This window comes from Rosa rugosa, chromosome 6, assembly GCF_958449725.1.
Source record: "Rosa rugosa chromosome 6, drRosRugo1.1, whole genome shotgun sequence".
NCBI classification, from domain to species: Eukaryota; Viridiplantae; Streptophyta; class Magnoliopsida; order Rosales; family Rosaceae; genus Rosa; species Rosa rugosa.
In genome coordinates this window covers 44482238-44497973 of record NC_084825.1, presented here as the reverse complement: position 1 = coordinate 44497973, position 15736 = coordinate 44482238, and the positions used below count along the sequence as shown (strand labels likewise).

At 39.3% G+C, this 15736-nt stretch overlaps 1 pseudogene; it reads right to left on the bottom strand.

Moving 5' to 3' along the window:
• Positions 1 to 966: 966 nt before the first annotated feature.
• Positions 967 to 10951, bottom strand: LOC133714810 (disease resistance protein RPV1-like; annotated as a pseudogene).
• Positions 10952 to 15736: the final 4785 nt, after the last annotated feature.

The following is a 15736-nucleotide window of genomic DNA, read 5'->3' as shown; positions in this document are numbered from 1 at the left end:
AGGAAACATGAACATGTGAATATTAAGCTGGTTTTAGGTCAGTTTCTGCCCCTTTATTCCTTCAATTATTTATCCAAAAAGACTTCAGAATGAGCCTTCGACTTCTTCATAAAAAATGTTCCACTATGAGTGTAGATCATCCTGACAAAGTTTCAGAGCTTTATTCCATGCTGTTGGGCCGGAAATGCTGCTGGACCTCTTACAGGTCCAGTTTTCCAGTTTTGCTTCTGTAGAAAATTGGACTGATTGTTTGAAGGTCTTCCACTCAAAACTAGCTCTGTCACTCTTCATAATAAATTATCCTTGGGATGTCTAGTATTAATCTGGAAAGTTTTAGCTCATTTAGATTTCATTTGGTTAGTCTGCCGCCCCTCCTTCCTTGTTTAGCTCGGTTTCTCCTAGCCGAAGTAGGAAAATGTGCTAAAGTTAACTTTTCATGCTTCCATGCTTCCATAGTAGGCTTTATTTAGCCTCTAAATATATATTTCGAGCTTGTCGACAATATATAGCTTGAGCCACTGACATTGGCTCAATTTCTCCAACACATGCCTTGTCAGACCAAAATGTTCATTTTGGGTCCAAACAGATACCAAATGCATATTGAGGAAGTCACCATTTTGGGCAAATTATAAGACTGAACCACCTATGCACTACACAGAATCACCTACTTTGAGTCTTTTACAGATAGATATGCTCTTATCCAATGATCTTTATGGCCTAAATTAAGCATCAAATTTTAAATTCATGCTCTTCCACGTTTAGCTAATAATTTGATATACAAGGTTGCTGCGTACTTTCACAAGAAATCATTTTGGTGGATGCGATCTTCATGATAGACCGTGAATAAGACAATACTTTGGCCAAATCAATGTGGACAAAGTACACAAATTCTTACTTGTTTTTCATATGCATGCCTTGTGTAGTATTCCAATCATATGAATGAATGTTGCAATGAACCAAAAACTCTGGGACTAAGTGCAATTGGCATTTTAAGTAAATAACGTAAAACAGGAAGCCGTGTTTTCCTCCATATACAATATCGGGACTTGATACTATAACAGTTTACAGAAACCTATTAAGAAAACCAGATACCTCCCAAATTAACATGTCTGCTACGGTGCTACCCTTCATTTTCGCAACCAGCGCGCCTACGTGGAAGCTTCAATGAACAAATATTACAGTCTAAAGCCGCCCTGGCAACTTAATTTTCTTTCCTCCTGCAGAAAACAAAACAGTTAAAACAGTCACCTAAGTCGTACTAGTGAGAGCCAATAAGAGCAAAAGCTGCACAACAAAATATACCTTTGGTAGATAGAAACCGAAACCCATCCAAACCAAGTCAAATTAATATAATTGCAGATCTTCAAATGTAGCTTCCACGAAAAGGCAATCAATAGTTAAGTAACCAACTTTTTCTTCTATGAGTGACATGAAGAGTTTCCCCATTAATGGCCACGGCAGACCTGCCATGCATCTCTCCAACAGCCCACTCTCCTCCCCTGTTTGGATTTGATTTGAACAGGAGCAGAGTGTATCTCTCCGCTTGCTTGTGGCAAAAGTCAAGATTTACAAACGTGCGCTGCATAGTTAAAAGCATATCCTGCATATTACTCTTTGGAAATGCAAAACTATATATAGACTATAGAAGAAGAAGATAATTTCTCCATCCACTTGACCAAATAGAGAAGAAAAACTTGTATGGTTCAGAAAATAATCAATCGAAAATTGTTCATTGGTAGTTTGGTACCAACCCGATGTTTCTCTTTTCTATTTTATGCAAGTAACCTGATAAATTCCAGCAGCTTTGTACATCTTTTGGTTGAGTCTATTTATTGATTAATAGAAGAAAAAAAGCGAAAGGAACCGTATCTCATCTCAGATAACTGGCACAAATGAGCTTCTTACCTTCTGGGGCCAATTAGCTAGCAAAAGTGAGGAACAGAGTTTTTACTCTAAAAAGCTGGCCTTCATTACTGAATCTAATGAATTATTCATCTGTACTACTTTGATATATATAATATCTCTCACTCATGTTATTGATCAAGATGGCAGAGCAAATGATGAAATGTGTCGTGATGTAAAAGTACATGAGCGACAGCTAGAGGAAACATGTTAAGATATCTAGTTGCAACTAGTAGTCATAATCCCGAGATGGTCACCTACTTGTTCCGCTTACGAATACTAAGAATAGCAGTATTAGCTTTTCATTTTTGCTTGAGGCACTGGATGGTTCAAATCAAGCACAAAGCAAGGCAGTGTCTTCTAAATTCTTTCACTCTTCGGCAGAGTAGTATTCGTCCTCACAGCAACCACTTCTGCTCGTTGTTGCCTCACAACCACCTTGTTCATATGCTGATTTGCCTAAATCACAAACATCCATGGCCTTGTAAAGAGAAATGCTACTGTTGGAGTGATTCATTTTACAGATCATCTCTTCCATGTCGTGCTTGTACAGAGCACGAGCCCCACATTTCTTCACCTTCAAGCATCTGTTGTTTCCTAAAGCTCGAGCGGTTTCAAAAACAAACCTGACCGGATTGCATGTGTCCTCAAGACAGTTCTGAGGTTTCACGTCATGACTGGGTAAAACAACTACGAAAAGGTGATCTGAAACAATTTGTGTTGGGATGAAACCGACACCTGACAAGAAATTAGGAGAAGAGTATCCATGCCATCTACAGTAAATTGAACTTGTATCAGGATCTAAATCATCGTCTTCAGGAACGGCAGACGGATTGTCTTGAGCTTCAAATAGCGCACATACGGCAAACCCAATCCACTTGCTATTACATGCATACGAAGGTAACTTATCAGTTACCGAGTCGCCCACACTTTGATTATTGAACCACTGAGGAATTTCACTTCCAGGAAGTACAAAACAGAAATGGTCAAACTAACGGGGGGTTTCCGATATAAAAAATAACTAGAATCTTGATTAGCGACCGTACTCAAGCAATTGATGCAAGATAGCGAGAATTCCGATAATCTGCAGAAATCTGGTGGATCTGGAAACACTTGTAAGGAAGTACAATTGTCAGTTCTCACCCTTAATTCGTCAGATAATGGGAGGTCTGGGAATTGTTGGAGCCATTTGCAATTGTCCACATTAATATATTCAAGCTTGGAAAGAAAATGAATGCTTGCAGGAAGGCTAACAAAATTGTTTCCTCTGAGTTCAACCTTCTTTAACGAGGACAGAGAACCGATATCACTGGGGATTTCTCCTTCACAAAGATTACAGTCATTCAGATTTAATGTCGTCAAAGAAGATAAATGCTTCAAGGAAGCTAACAGAGGAATCAAAGGGTGAAGACTCTTTCTTGGAAATAAGCCAAAAGATGATACTCTGAGATTCTGCTTAATAAAAAGAGAGTATGGCAGCTGTCTAATAACAATTCCACTCAAATCAAGCTCCTCCAAACTCTCACTGAAGCGCTCAATCGATGAAGGCAGTTTCTCAACAACAGTCCCACTTAAAGAAAGCTTTGATAATCTTTTCATTTGCCCCACAAATTCTGGAATCATTTTCAGTCTTAACTCTTAAGCAGCCAGATATATCAAAAGTTTCAAGAAATTCCATTTTTACTTCACTGGGTAGACTCCTTATACTTTTACAGTTTCTAAAATTCCAAATTCTGAGTCTCTTGAGAAATGCAATGGATGGATGAATCTGAACTAAATTCGTACAACCTTCAAGAACCAACTTCTCAAGGTTTTGAATACCTGTGAAGTCTGAGGTCCTTGTCAAGTTTATGGAGTAACTAAGATCGATAGATTTCAACTTGCCCAAATACTGTAGAAAACATGGATAATGGTAGAACAATTAGCTTCTATGCATGAACGTTAAAATTTAATTATATTTGTGCAATAGCAAATATTCAGTAACTTACTTTTATTCCACTCCAGAGGCGATCAATATTGCTATAGGGCAAACTGAGTTCCGTAAGCTCATCCGGTTGAAAATCTTGTGGGAGAGATTTTGAAGGATACCAACTCCAATTCAGAAATCTCAAGGCATTAGGAAGACATTTGGGGCCAAGAGAAAGCCTCAAATTATCAATGTAGAGCAGCTTCAGTTTACACATTTTAGAGAAGCCTTCAAGATTCCAATATGCCTCTTCTAATTCAGGCAAGTCTAACAATATGCCTTCAATGGCTTTTGACCAAAAAAAAAAATGGCTTTTGTTCCCTGTTATAACAAATAAGTCAAATCCAGGGACAAGTATTTTTCATGTTAAATGAAATGACAATGCTATCCAAGCTTGGTGATTCAATTTGTTTAAAATCTCACCGTATTCTTTGTGAATACATGAAAAATGTCGTTGCGAAGCCACAACCGACTGCGCCCACCAGGCTCTTCATAACACTCTCGTCGAACAATTTCACATCCCATTTCTTTTATCAAATCATGTATACCTATTTCATTGCCTGATGAAATAGTTAAGAGAGATTTCTCAACAAGAACATCTATTGCAATACGAGTGCAAACGTCAAAACTGTATAGTAGTTCAATAATAAACTTTTTTTTTTTTTTTTTATAAAAAGAGATAACTTCATTCAATTATCCAGGGCCAGAAGGCTCATACATCCAAGACTGTCTTACACCAAACTCATAAATGGTATAAGCTACCAGACAGAGGACAGGTGACCTTCACTGATAACACATTTGCCCACTTATTGAGCCTAAACACAAGAAAGAAAACCTCCCTACTAACCTCTCATGAAGTAGTAACCTAGTCGCCTAGAGACCTCAATTGGTGTACAACTAGAGAAACTAAGATGCAAGTAGTAGAAATTCAACTTCTAGTAATAGGCAAAGAAATCTGGAAAGATCACATCTTTCCTTTGCCCTTGTCTCTAGGGCTGGGAACTGTTCCAGTGCGAGTAGGATAAGTAAGCATCAGAGGAGAACTTGCAAGTTTCTTGTTTGCACGTTGAGTTTTATTCTTGCTTCCAAGAGGCCTTCCAGACTTCTTTTTCAGAGTAACCAAAGGGAGGTCGCTATCCTCCTCAATGAGGCCAAGTGCCTCCGCATGCAGTGTAAGAATCTTGCCACCCAAGATTGTTTTGAATTTCTTGGGACTGGGATGGCAAGCACCACCACGCTCTCGCTTCTTGGACGACAAAATAGTTTGTTCCTTCTGTGTACCTGGAGTATCAACAACGTCGCAAGACACATCCATTGTAGGGACCTTACCTAGATCTTCGTTACTCTCCAAACCGTGCACCAAACCAATGTCTGCGGCCACAGTTGACGCGGGAGGAAATAACCCTAGGTTTACAAGCAATAAACCTAAAACAAAGATTCTGGAGTCCACCAGAGATAAAAGAGAAAACTCTCAATTTTGATTGATAATATGATAAAAGATAGTTCTGCAGCCGTTTAAGGTTGCTTATATATGGGAAAAGAAACCCTAGGGCGACTAACAATGAAACCCTAAAGCCCACGGATTAAAACAAAACAAATCCAAAATAAACTAGAAAACCTAAAATAAAAAGAATGCAAAACTAACCTAAAAATATTAAATCACGAATCGGATAATTAAGACGATACATTTTGGCCTAAATCTGATAGGACTCACTAAAGTGAGTCATGAAGATCTCGTCGTTCCCATTCTGGAAAGGTATCATGCGTTTCAAACGGACATTCTGGCCAAAAGTTAGTCAAATCTGATTCAAAATCAAAACCTGACTTTTCACGCGAGAAACCCGAAAAGTCCAAAACTAAATCTTCTTGAATATTTCAGCGGCTAGTAACCTGATTACGCGTGAGTTACCTATTTTCCAATCACTCTTCTTGATTCTACACCGCTTCTTTACTTTTATGGTTTTTCAGCTAAACTGGGTCCATTCTCGTCCTACATCATTCTCCTCCACTATGAAAGAACTCGCCCTCGAGTTCCTCTTGAATAAAGGACAGGAATAGGTAGACAAAAGACCTGAGAAAAAATTAGACAATTGGACATGTGGATTATTGGCTGGATCTTCTGCATATTCTGATGACACAATCATGAACCCAACACCATAGATGAGTCTGTTATAGGAAACCTTAGTAGATTCTTCACAGCTCTCAAGGTTGTACTCTTGAATAACATCTGGCTCTGAATGATTTATTTTAGGCTCCAAGACCTCATCAGTACAAATAACCATGTCTTCATGAGCAATTTCATCTTTAACCTCTTCTTGGTCTTCATCCATGAATTCTTGTGGAGGTTCTTCCATTAGAAATTCTTCTGGCTTTTCTTCAATTAAACTATTAATCTCAACCGGCAAAGAAAACTTAGACTCTAACTTCTTCTCGAAAACCTTAGGAGGATAATTCTTGATGTTCTTCCTTCCAGGCTTGATTTTAATTTTGTGTGACTCCCACCTAAATAAATATGTGTCATCTTTGCAATAACCACCTTTGACGCTTTCATGCCATGGCCTTCCAAAAAGCACATTAGTGTCATCCATGTCAATCACATGACAAGTAATCTCTTCTTTATAAAATTTTCCCATAGAGACAGGAACTTTACAAACCTCTGTTACTTGTGCATATTCATCCTCTTCAAATGGAATCCAGTATGAATCACTCAGCTTCACTGTCGGCAATTGAAAATAATCCACAATTTTGTTTGCTACAAAATTCTCTCGTAGACCACTGTCAATTATTACAGAGCATACCTTGTCTTTGATGACACATGTAGTTCGGAAGTTGTCGTAATCCGGCGTTGTGAATATCCAATGTTCCATGTTTCTTCTTTCTTTCTTTTTTCTTTTTTTTTTTCCTTCTTTTTTTTTTCCTTTTTTTTTTTTTTTTTTTTGATTGATGAGGTTGTCCTAGGGCAAATCCCTTGATATGTTCCTCTTCAACGAAACTTTATTTGATAGATACTCTACGACCAGCGTCGTTGAGGTTGGTGGTAGTGAACTTCTGTCGTCTGCTAAGAAGCGAGCGAAACCCGCTCTGATACCAACTGACACGGGGGGAAGTAACCCTAGGTTTACAAGCAATAAACCTAAAACAAAGATTCTGGAGTCCACCAGAGATAAAAGAGAAAACTCTCAATTTTGATTGATAATATGATAAAAGATAGTTCTGCAGCCGTTTAAGGTTGCTTATATATGGGAAAAGAAACCTTAGGGCGACTAACAATGAAACCCTAAAGCCCACGGATTAAAACAAAACAAATCTAAAATAAACTAGAAAACCTAAAATAAAAAGAATGCAAAACTAACCTAAAAATATTAAATCACGAATCGGATAATTAAGACGATACATTTTGGCCTAAATCTGATAGGGCTCACTAAAGTGAGTCTTGAAGATCTCGTCGTTCCCATTCTGGAAAGGGATCATGCGTTTCAAACGGACATTCTGGCCAAAAGTTAGTCAAATCTGATTCAAAATCAAAACCTGACTTTTCACACGAGAAACCCGAAAAGTCCAAAACTAAATCTTCTTGAATATTCCAGCGGCTAGTAACCTGATTACGCGTGAGTTACCTATTTTCCAATCACTCTTCTTGATTCTACACCGCTTCTTTACTTTTATAGTTTTTCGGCTAAACTGGGTCAATTCTCGTCCTACATCAACAGTACAGACTACTGCTGGAGCCGGCTCATTGGGAGAAGGAGACTCCGAGTTCGGACTCTCCACTCGACGAAAAACAGGTCGCTTTTTCTTTGGGATGGTCGGGGAAGCAGAGAGGAGGTCTCCCTTGGATTTAGCAGAGAACGCAAAGGAACTCCCTGAGGTCGAAGCTCTTGGAAAGTGTAAAACCCTAGATGTAGGGTTTACTGCAGTGGGTTCCTCACAAGCAATCCCAGCATGAGTGATCAAACCACATTGAGAGCATCTCCCCCGCAGATGCTCGAATTGAAACTGCAACATAGGTTCAACCCCAGTGTCTAGGAAGACTTGTCTTTCAAGCAAGATCGGTTTAGCTATGTCATGGGTGAACAAAACCCTAATCACCCCCTTCTTAAACTCCTTCTTGTCATAGTCCAAGAAGCCGCCCAACAGGTTGCCAATCAAGGTGAGATTCTCGGGTTCTTCATACAGAGGAGGCATACCAGTAACCCTAGTCCAGATCCGGAGGTGTTTAAACTGAATTTCATGCAGGGGCTTAACTCCATCGTATTCTTCAAAACAGACCGGGGCTCGATCAAAGCACCAGACTCCCCCTCGAAGAACCTTGTTACGATCACGTGCTGCAGCAAATGAGAACAAGAACAAGTCACTAGGTCGCTCTTGAACCCTAAATTCATTATCCACCATCCAGGTTCGATTGAAGTGAGACATGAATGCCTTTGGATCGATGGGTTTCCGAGTCAAAGGCTTTCCAAGGAGAAAAGATTGGGAGGACTTCCGCACCGGATCTCCGCCGATCTTCCCCAAGTCAGGGGCGCATCCCCCTTCGGCAAGAGCAAGTGAGGCAGCAAAGCTCGCTGTTACCGCGTCAATGGATGCCATAGAAAAAGAGAGAGTAGGCGAATGGAGATGGAGAATGGTGAGGGAGGCTAGGAGGCCGTAGACAACTAGGGTTGAGAGAAAAACTCTCCTAGGGTTTTCTTTCTACTAACAAACAGCCTATGATCTTATTTAAGGATTCAGAAAAGAAATTCAGTTGGTTAGTTACCGTGGTCATCAACTTGTGTAATATAGTTCAATAATAAACTTGGCTTGACATTGCAATGAAAAACATGCGATGTCCAGAAAAATCTCCTTCTCCATGTCACAAGTCCATCATAACTTACTTTTAGCAAATCAAAAAAAAATTTCTATTGGGAGTACTCCGTAGTTTCTCCAATGCAGAACTCCGATCCATGCATCTGGACTTCTTTTATACAAGAAAGACCCCAAAGTTTTAAGAGCCAAGGGAAGACCTCTGGCATAGCTAGTGAAACACTCAGAGAGCTCTATGTAATTTTCTTCTGGCTCATATTTCATAAAGGCTTTCAAACAAAACAGTTGAAGAGCTTCATTTTCGTTTAATCCCCGCACCTCATATGGTTTTTCTATAACATGTGTGACTAGTACATGTCGATTTCTGGTTGTAATGATGATTCTACTCCTCAAACCAAACCAATCTTTTTCTCCCCCTAAGTTTTCCAGTTGCTCTGATTGATCCACATCGTCAAGAACTAGAAGAACGTTCTTCTATTATTACATAAACATCTCTTTGTCATAGTGATTCCACTATAAACATCCCATACTAGAACATTTTCTTCCTTCAAGATTTGGGAAAGAATTTGTTTTTGTAGATGAACTAGACCATGGGTTGCGGAGACCTCTCTGACATTAGCAAGAAAGATGCAAACTTCAAAATGATGAGAAATTTTCTCATACACCACTCTAGCAAGGGTGGTCTTACCCACCCCACCCATCCCCCATATCCCTATAAAGCGAACATCATTTGCTTCTCTATCTAAAAGAACATCTATTTCCTCCAGCTTAGTATCCATTCTAACTAACTTCTCTGAGGAACCAAATACTGTCAGGCTAGGATGCACTTTGCTCCACAGTGCTTGCACAATCTCTCTGATAAGCTCTGTTTCATACCTAACAAAAAGAAAACAAATAAGAACACATTTGACCACTTCTAAGTTCTAAAAACTGCAGCATTAAAAGAGCGTTTTGTAACACTATATATGAAGTCTTGAAAAACCCCGGAGATGTGAGTGGTTCTATTAATTCAATATATATGACATATTGCTAAGCATTACCTAATCTAAAAATTCATATATACAGATTCAATACTTCAGAAGAGCATCATAGAGATTAAAAGTTTGAACATTAAAATAAGTCATATACAATTCATTACCTATAATTCTTTGAAGTCCACCCAGAGAGATTGGCTACTTTTGTTAAAGCATCTCTCCACACTTCCACCTCCTTATTACCTTCCCCAAGTTTCTCTTCATGTTCATCGAACGCTTCAGCAAAGCTGCCCCTTTGATGTCGCACATGAGACGGGTCCACCTCATAAAAATTGGTAAAATTGTCCCCCTCTCTTCCAAGAGCATCATAGAGATTAAAAGTTTGAACATTAAAATAAGTCATATACAATTCATTACCTATAATTCTTTGAAGTCCACCCAGAGAGATTGGCTACTTTTGTTAAAGCATCTCTCCACACTTCCACCTCCTTATTACCTTCCCCAAGTTTCTCTTCATGTTCATCGAACGCTTCAGCAAAGCTGCCCCTTTGATGTCGCACATGAGACGGGTCCACCTCATAAAAATTGGTAAAATTGTCCCCCTCTCTTCCATGCATTCAAAAATCTTAGACAGTTCAAGCAAACACCACGTGGAAGAAGCATAGTTTGGCGAAAGAACAACGATCGCAAATCTGGATTGCTCGATTGCTGAGAGGAGCTCCGAAGAGATGGCTGTGCCTTTTTCAAGTTCTGGATCGTCCCGGAAACTCCTGATTCCTCGCCACTGCAACTTGTCGTATAAGTGATCTGTGAAGCCCCTTCGGGTGTCTTCGCCTCTAAAGCTCAAAAACACGTCGTATTTCCATGGGAAAGCTGAACCTGTGGAGGCTCTAACTTGGGTGTTCAACGCCATTCAAAAGTGATTGATTGCTGATCAGAGTTCTGCTCCAAAAGCACAATCACTAGAAAAGAGATTATAGACGAATCGAGGGTTCAAGAGATACATATGCAGAGTCCTTATAGAGAAGAGGTAAACATATTACTATCTCATGTGGAATCATATATCACCTCCGTTTTAGAATATTTCAGTCCCAGTCTCTACCGAATAATGCAAGTTGTTAATCCAGTTCATACCCGAGGGAAACTTTTGCTTTTGCAATGTAAATCCCTTATTTGCATGTGTTCAACAGCCACACAATCACTCGTTTCAACCAAACATTTAATAAATATTCTTGTCTAGCTCTACCGAATAATGCAAGTTGTTAATCCTGTTGCAGAGGGAAACTTTTGCTTTTGCCATGTAAATCCGTTGTTTGCATATGTTCATCAACCACACAATCACTTGTTTCGACCATAAAATTAATATTCTTGTTCTTACAGCTCATTATTCATGATTCTATTCGTGACTTGTTCTATAGATAATGACACTTCAAAATGTGTTAGTAATCAGATAAACTTTTGCAACTCAACGAAGAAGAGCCCAACAAAAGTACAGACCCTTCTAAACAGAAAACTAGGCCCAAAAATTTGGAATGAAGTGGCTAATAATGTATGAATCACTTGCGACGCTACTGCTGACAACCTCAGTCGCGCCTTCTGAACATAAAACCTTTGTTTTTGAGGGCAATGCTTAAAATCATATTTCCCTGACTTGTAAGAGGCTCTTTCCAAGCAAATTTATATTGCGACAAACACGGTAAAAAAAAAAAGGAAAAAGTTATGCAATTAAAGAAGTCCTTGAAGCGAGTAAGACATGAATGTACATTAAACTTCCAGTTGCAAGCCGAATTTCAGGACTCGTTTCCAATTAAGCAGAAAATCAAAAAGAGCCAAGATCAGGAAGCAGAAGCCGAATCTTATACATTCTATAAATACGTATTAGACTTATTCAAAAAAAAAAAAAAACCTATTAGACCGGCAGAAAGCTATAAGAACGAACTAAAATATGAACAACAACAATTCTTATCCGAATCAGTTGAAGCCAACTCGAAACCATTTGACAACGGATCTAAGATGGAGATCCTAACTTGTAGTTGTATAGATCGCATTATTGCTTGCAGGGTCATATACCAAATGGATGCTCACATTTAATGGATAGCTTAATTAGCCCACTTGATCACTGATTCTTCCCCTTCCTCTGAAAGAAGCACCTTTTATGCATATATGGGATAAGGAATATCTATGTATCATTCACAAAAGGACTGTATAGTGGATACTAGAGATGATATTTTGAGACCTTGTAAGAACGTATACGTAGATATTTCTGATCAGAACCTACGTACAATAATCATTCCCACTTCCTTGGTGGAAGGAAGTGATAAGGGAATACTTATCTAGTTATCTTTAAAGAGAGGTACGTAGGGCCTATATAACCTGTAAATATCGTCCAAGAATCACACTGGAAGAATCAGTTTTTACTGCCCAGAAACATCAATGTTATTCTGGAGTATTTGCATTCTAACACTGCGATGATGGTATCTGTCCCATCTGCATAGGAGGATGAACTTGCTGCAGGCCAAGAATCTTCAGTACCTCTATATATGTACACTAGTTGCCTCAATTATTGGTCCTCTATATATATATGAAGCTAGATGATCTAGTTACTTCATGCATATTTATATATGCCTATTTAGTATAGTGCTTAATTTGAAGCATCGATTTGTATCTAAAATTTTAGCAGGAAATGGTACATATATGTATAGAAATGATAATCGATCATAAATTGAAAGACAGAGAAAGCAGTCGGCACCCACCAAAATTAAAAATCTGAAAGTGAATGAGGTTCTAAAGTTTGTTTGGTGATCCCCACAGAAGTGGGCTCTTCTTATTTGGAAGAAGAAGACAAGAAGTTCGGTTGATTGCATGCACATTGTTTTTATCATTATTTAACACTAGTCCTACTTTTCATATACAATGTACACAAACAGAGAGGAGCTAGGAATTTTCACGGGCATGGGTGCTATGTGGAATAGTAGGAATACTGTATGTGATTAGAATGTATTGTGTTGTCGCCAACATACAAAATTTTATACATATGCATTTTTGACCTTTCGGGTTCATCGATTTTTTTTTTTTTTTTTTTTTTTTAGCAATTAAATAGAGGATTAGGCGATATTAGTTCCTCTGCGACAGCCGATATGGGGTGACTGGCACCCACCCACAATCTCGAAAGAAAGGGGGCCATCGCAACCGGGAACCCACCGCCCATCCCTCTATTCTATTTTATTAAAAAAGGAAAAGAAAACACAAGAAGAGAGAGGGGGACAAGAACCAAAACCTCTCTGAAAACAAAATGAAATAAAGTACTCAAAGTGAGCACTGAGCTAAAATAATTACGAACTAATGAATAGAGCAATCATGCAGCAGAAACCACCGTTGCATGAAATCAATCAAGCACTTCAGAATTAGCTAATACGGAAATTCGGTAACCCTTGCAGATTGTGAACAAAGGCAGCTGATGCACAAGGAGGGCAAGAGTCCCACCAATAATGCCCCTCATGATCCACCCCATAGTTAGCTAAGCAATCAGCCACTTGATTCCCTTCTCGATAAATATGTGAAAACTGAATCTGCATAGAGGAGAGAATGGTACAACAATTGACCCAATCAACACTTAGACGCTAAGGGACTGAGTAATTTTTATTGGCAAGAAAGTGAATTGCTACCGCTGAATCACACTCAATCCAGAGAGAAGTCCATCATTTTCCTGATGCTATTGAAACTGCATGAATAATGGCTTGAAGCTCTGCTTCTAGGGCAGTAGCAATACCCAAGGAACCAGCAAAACAACCCATCCAATTACCCAAGTGATCACGAAAAATACCTCCATAGCCCGCGAGTCCAGGCGTCCCACGAGCAGCACCATCTGTATTAACCTTTAATTGAAAAGCACAAGGAGCATGCCAATTTACCTCACGAATTTGATGTGATCTTGAGGCTCTACTGCTGATTCTAAGAGCACTGAAAATACAAAGCTCATCTACTGAGTTACGCATAATTCCTAAACCCCAAGAATCAACCTCTCGAATTTGCTGCTTGATAGAGCGAATCAAATAATCAGTAGTTAAGCGACGCTCATCAAAACGGATAGAATTTCTAGCCTCCCAAAGAGAGTAGAAGCCAGCTCCCATCATTCCCCACCATAGCAATTGCAATTGAGTACCAAAACCATGTTGCAGTGGGTAAGAGAAGAAATCATATATATTCAGGAAATGAATACTGACTTTAAACCAAGATAAAACTGCAGACCATACCTTCATAGAGAAAGAGCACTCAAAAAAAAGGTGGTGGGCAGTCTCAGCAGATGCATGACAGAGAGAGCACATAGAAGCAAAAGAAAAGCCTCGCTGAAGTAAGAGATCATCTGTTAAAAGCTTACCATGAAGAAATTTCCATAAAGTAACAGAGTTTCGAGGACGAAAGCATTGACGCCAAACCCATCTATCCCAAAGAACAATTGCCTGTTTACTCCTCTTGAACTCATAGGCTATAGATAAAGATAAACCCCCATCAGAAGAATCCAACCACACCAGCTTATCCTCCATGTCTGAATAAGGAAGTCTAACAGCTGAAATTTCTGACCAAAGTGCAGAAAGATCAGCAATCAAATTTGTAGAGCAATACCAAGAGCCATCTCTGATGAAATCAGAAACTTTGGCACATAAAAATTTGCCAAGCGGATGCACAATACCCAATCTATCAACAACTGAACCATTAAGCCAATTACCATGCCAAAAATCAATTGATCGACCATTGCCCACTAACCATTTAGAGTTGTAGAAAATATCCATAAACAAGGGTCGCATGCCAGGCCAAATAGATGATTTTTTATAGTAAGAACATGGCTGACCTGAACGTTGAAGAAACCGAGCAGAAAAAAAAGCAGCCGCTGGTGTTTAGTTAAGAAATCCCAAAATTTTTTTAGGAGGAAAGCCTTATTAAGAGCCATAATATTACGAACTCCAAGACCACCCTCCTTCAATGGAGCACAACACTTTTTCCAAGAGACTGGATAATAGGCTCTAGAAGACACATTGCCGGTCCAAATAAAATTCCTCATCCAATTTCGAACTTGTTGCAATACAGTCCTTGGCCAAGCATAAATTGTGAAACTATGGGAAAGCATACTAACCACCACAGAATTGACCAGAGTTACCCGTCCTGCCATGGAAAGAGAATGCCCTCTCCAATTAGACATAACATTACGAATTCGATCAGCCAAGACTTGGAAGTAAATTCGCTTTAGACGGCCAACAAAAATTGGCACACCAAGGTACATGAAAGGCAATTTACCCACTGAAACACCCAACCAAGAATATATTAGAGTACGACGATGAAGAGCTGACTTCCCCAAATAAACATGAGACTTGGTTTTGTTCACCAATTGACCCGAGTTGAGTCCGTACTCCTCAAAGAAAGCCGTAAGATTTAGTAGGCTTCTTTCGGGTTCATCGATGGTTTATATATATATGATTATGTTTATCTTTTTTATTGTATGCTATCATTACGTGACAAGAGAGTTAGACCTATAAAAGAATCCTTCAGCTAACACTTTCAAATAACACCGTCTTGGCAGGAGTGATTAAGATTAATATTATTGGTGCTATCTAGGATCTAGCTCGATCCATCTCCTCCAATCACTCCATGACAGGCAATGGTATGGGCAAATCTTGTAATGATATAAGCCCTAAAACAAAAACAGAAAAAACATGAGAAGCGGAGCAATACTATCACATTCACAAGAACCCTAGCTTATCTAGCTAGCCGGCCGGCCGGGCACTGCACTTGAAAACTTCCTTTGTAATTTATATGACAAATTCAGCCAATGGGGGATATAATGATGCTGCCACTGTGGCATGTGACGTGGGCTTGTCTTCTTTAGGGGATTTGACAAGGGCGGCACCCACACATCACGTGGACAAGAGCGGGGCTGCCTCTATAGGAGCCTAGTGCCACAGTTACAGGACAAAGAAATGGTCATTTACAATCTGCCCTAATCTTCTCCCAACCAATGATCATCTATCTCCCACGTGGGACTACTCCTCTCCCCCACCCCACTCATCTTAGCTCGATCCTCTTTTAACCCTACTGCCAT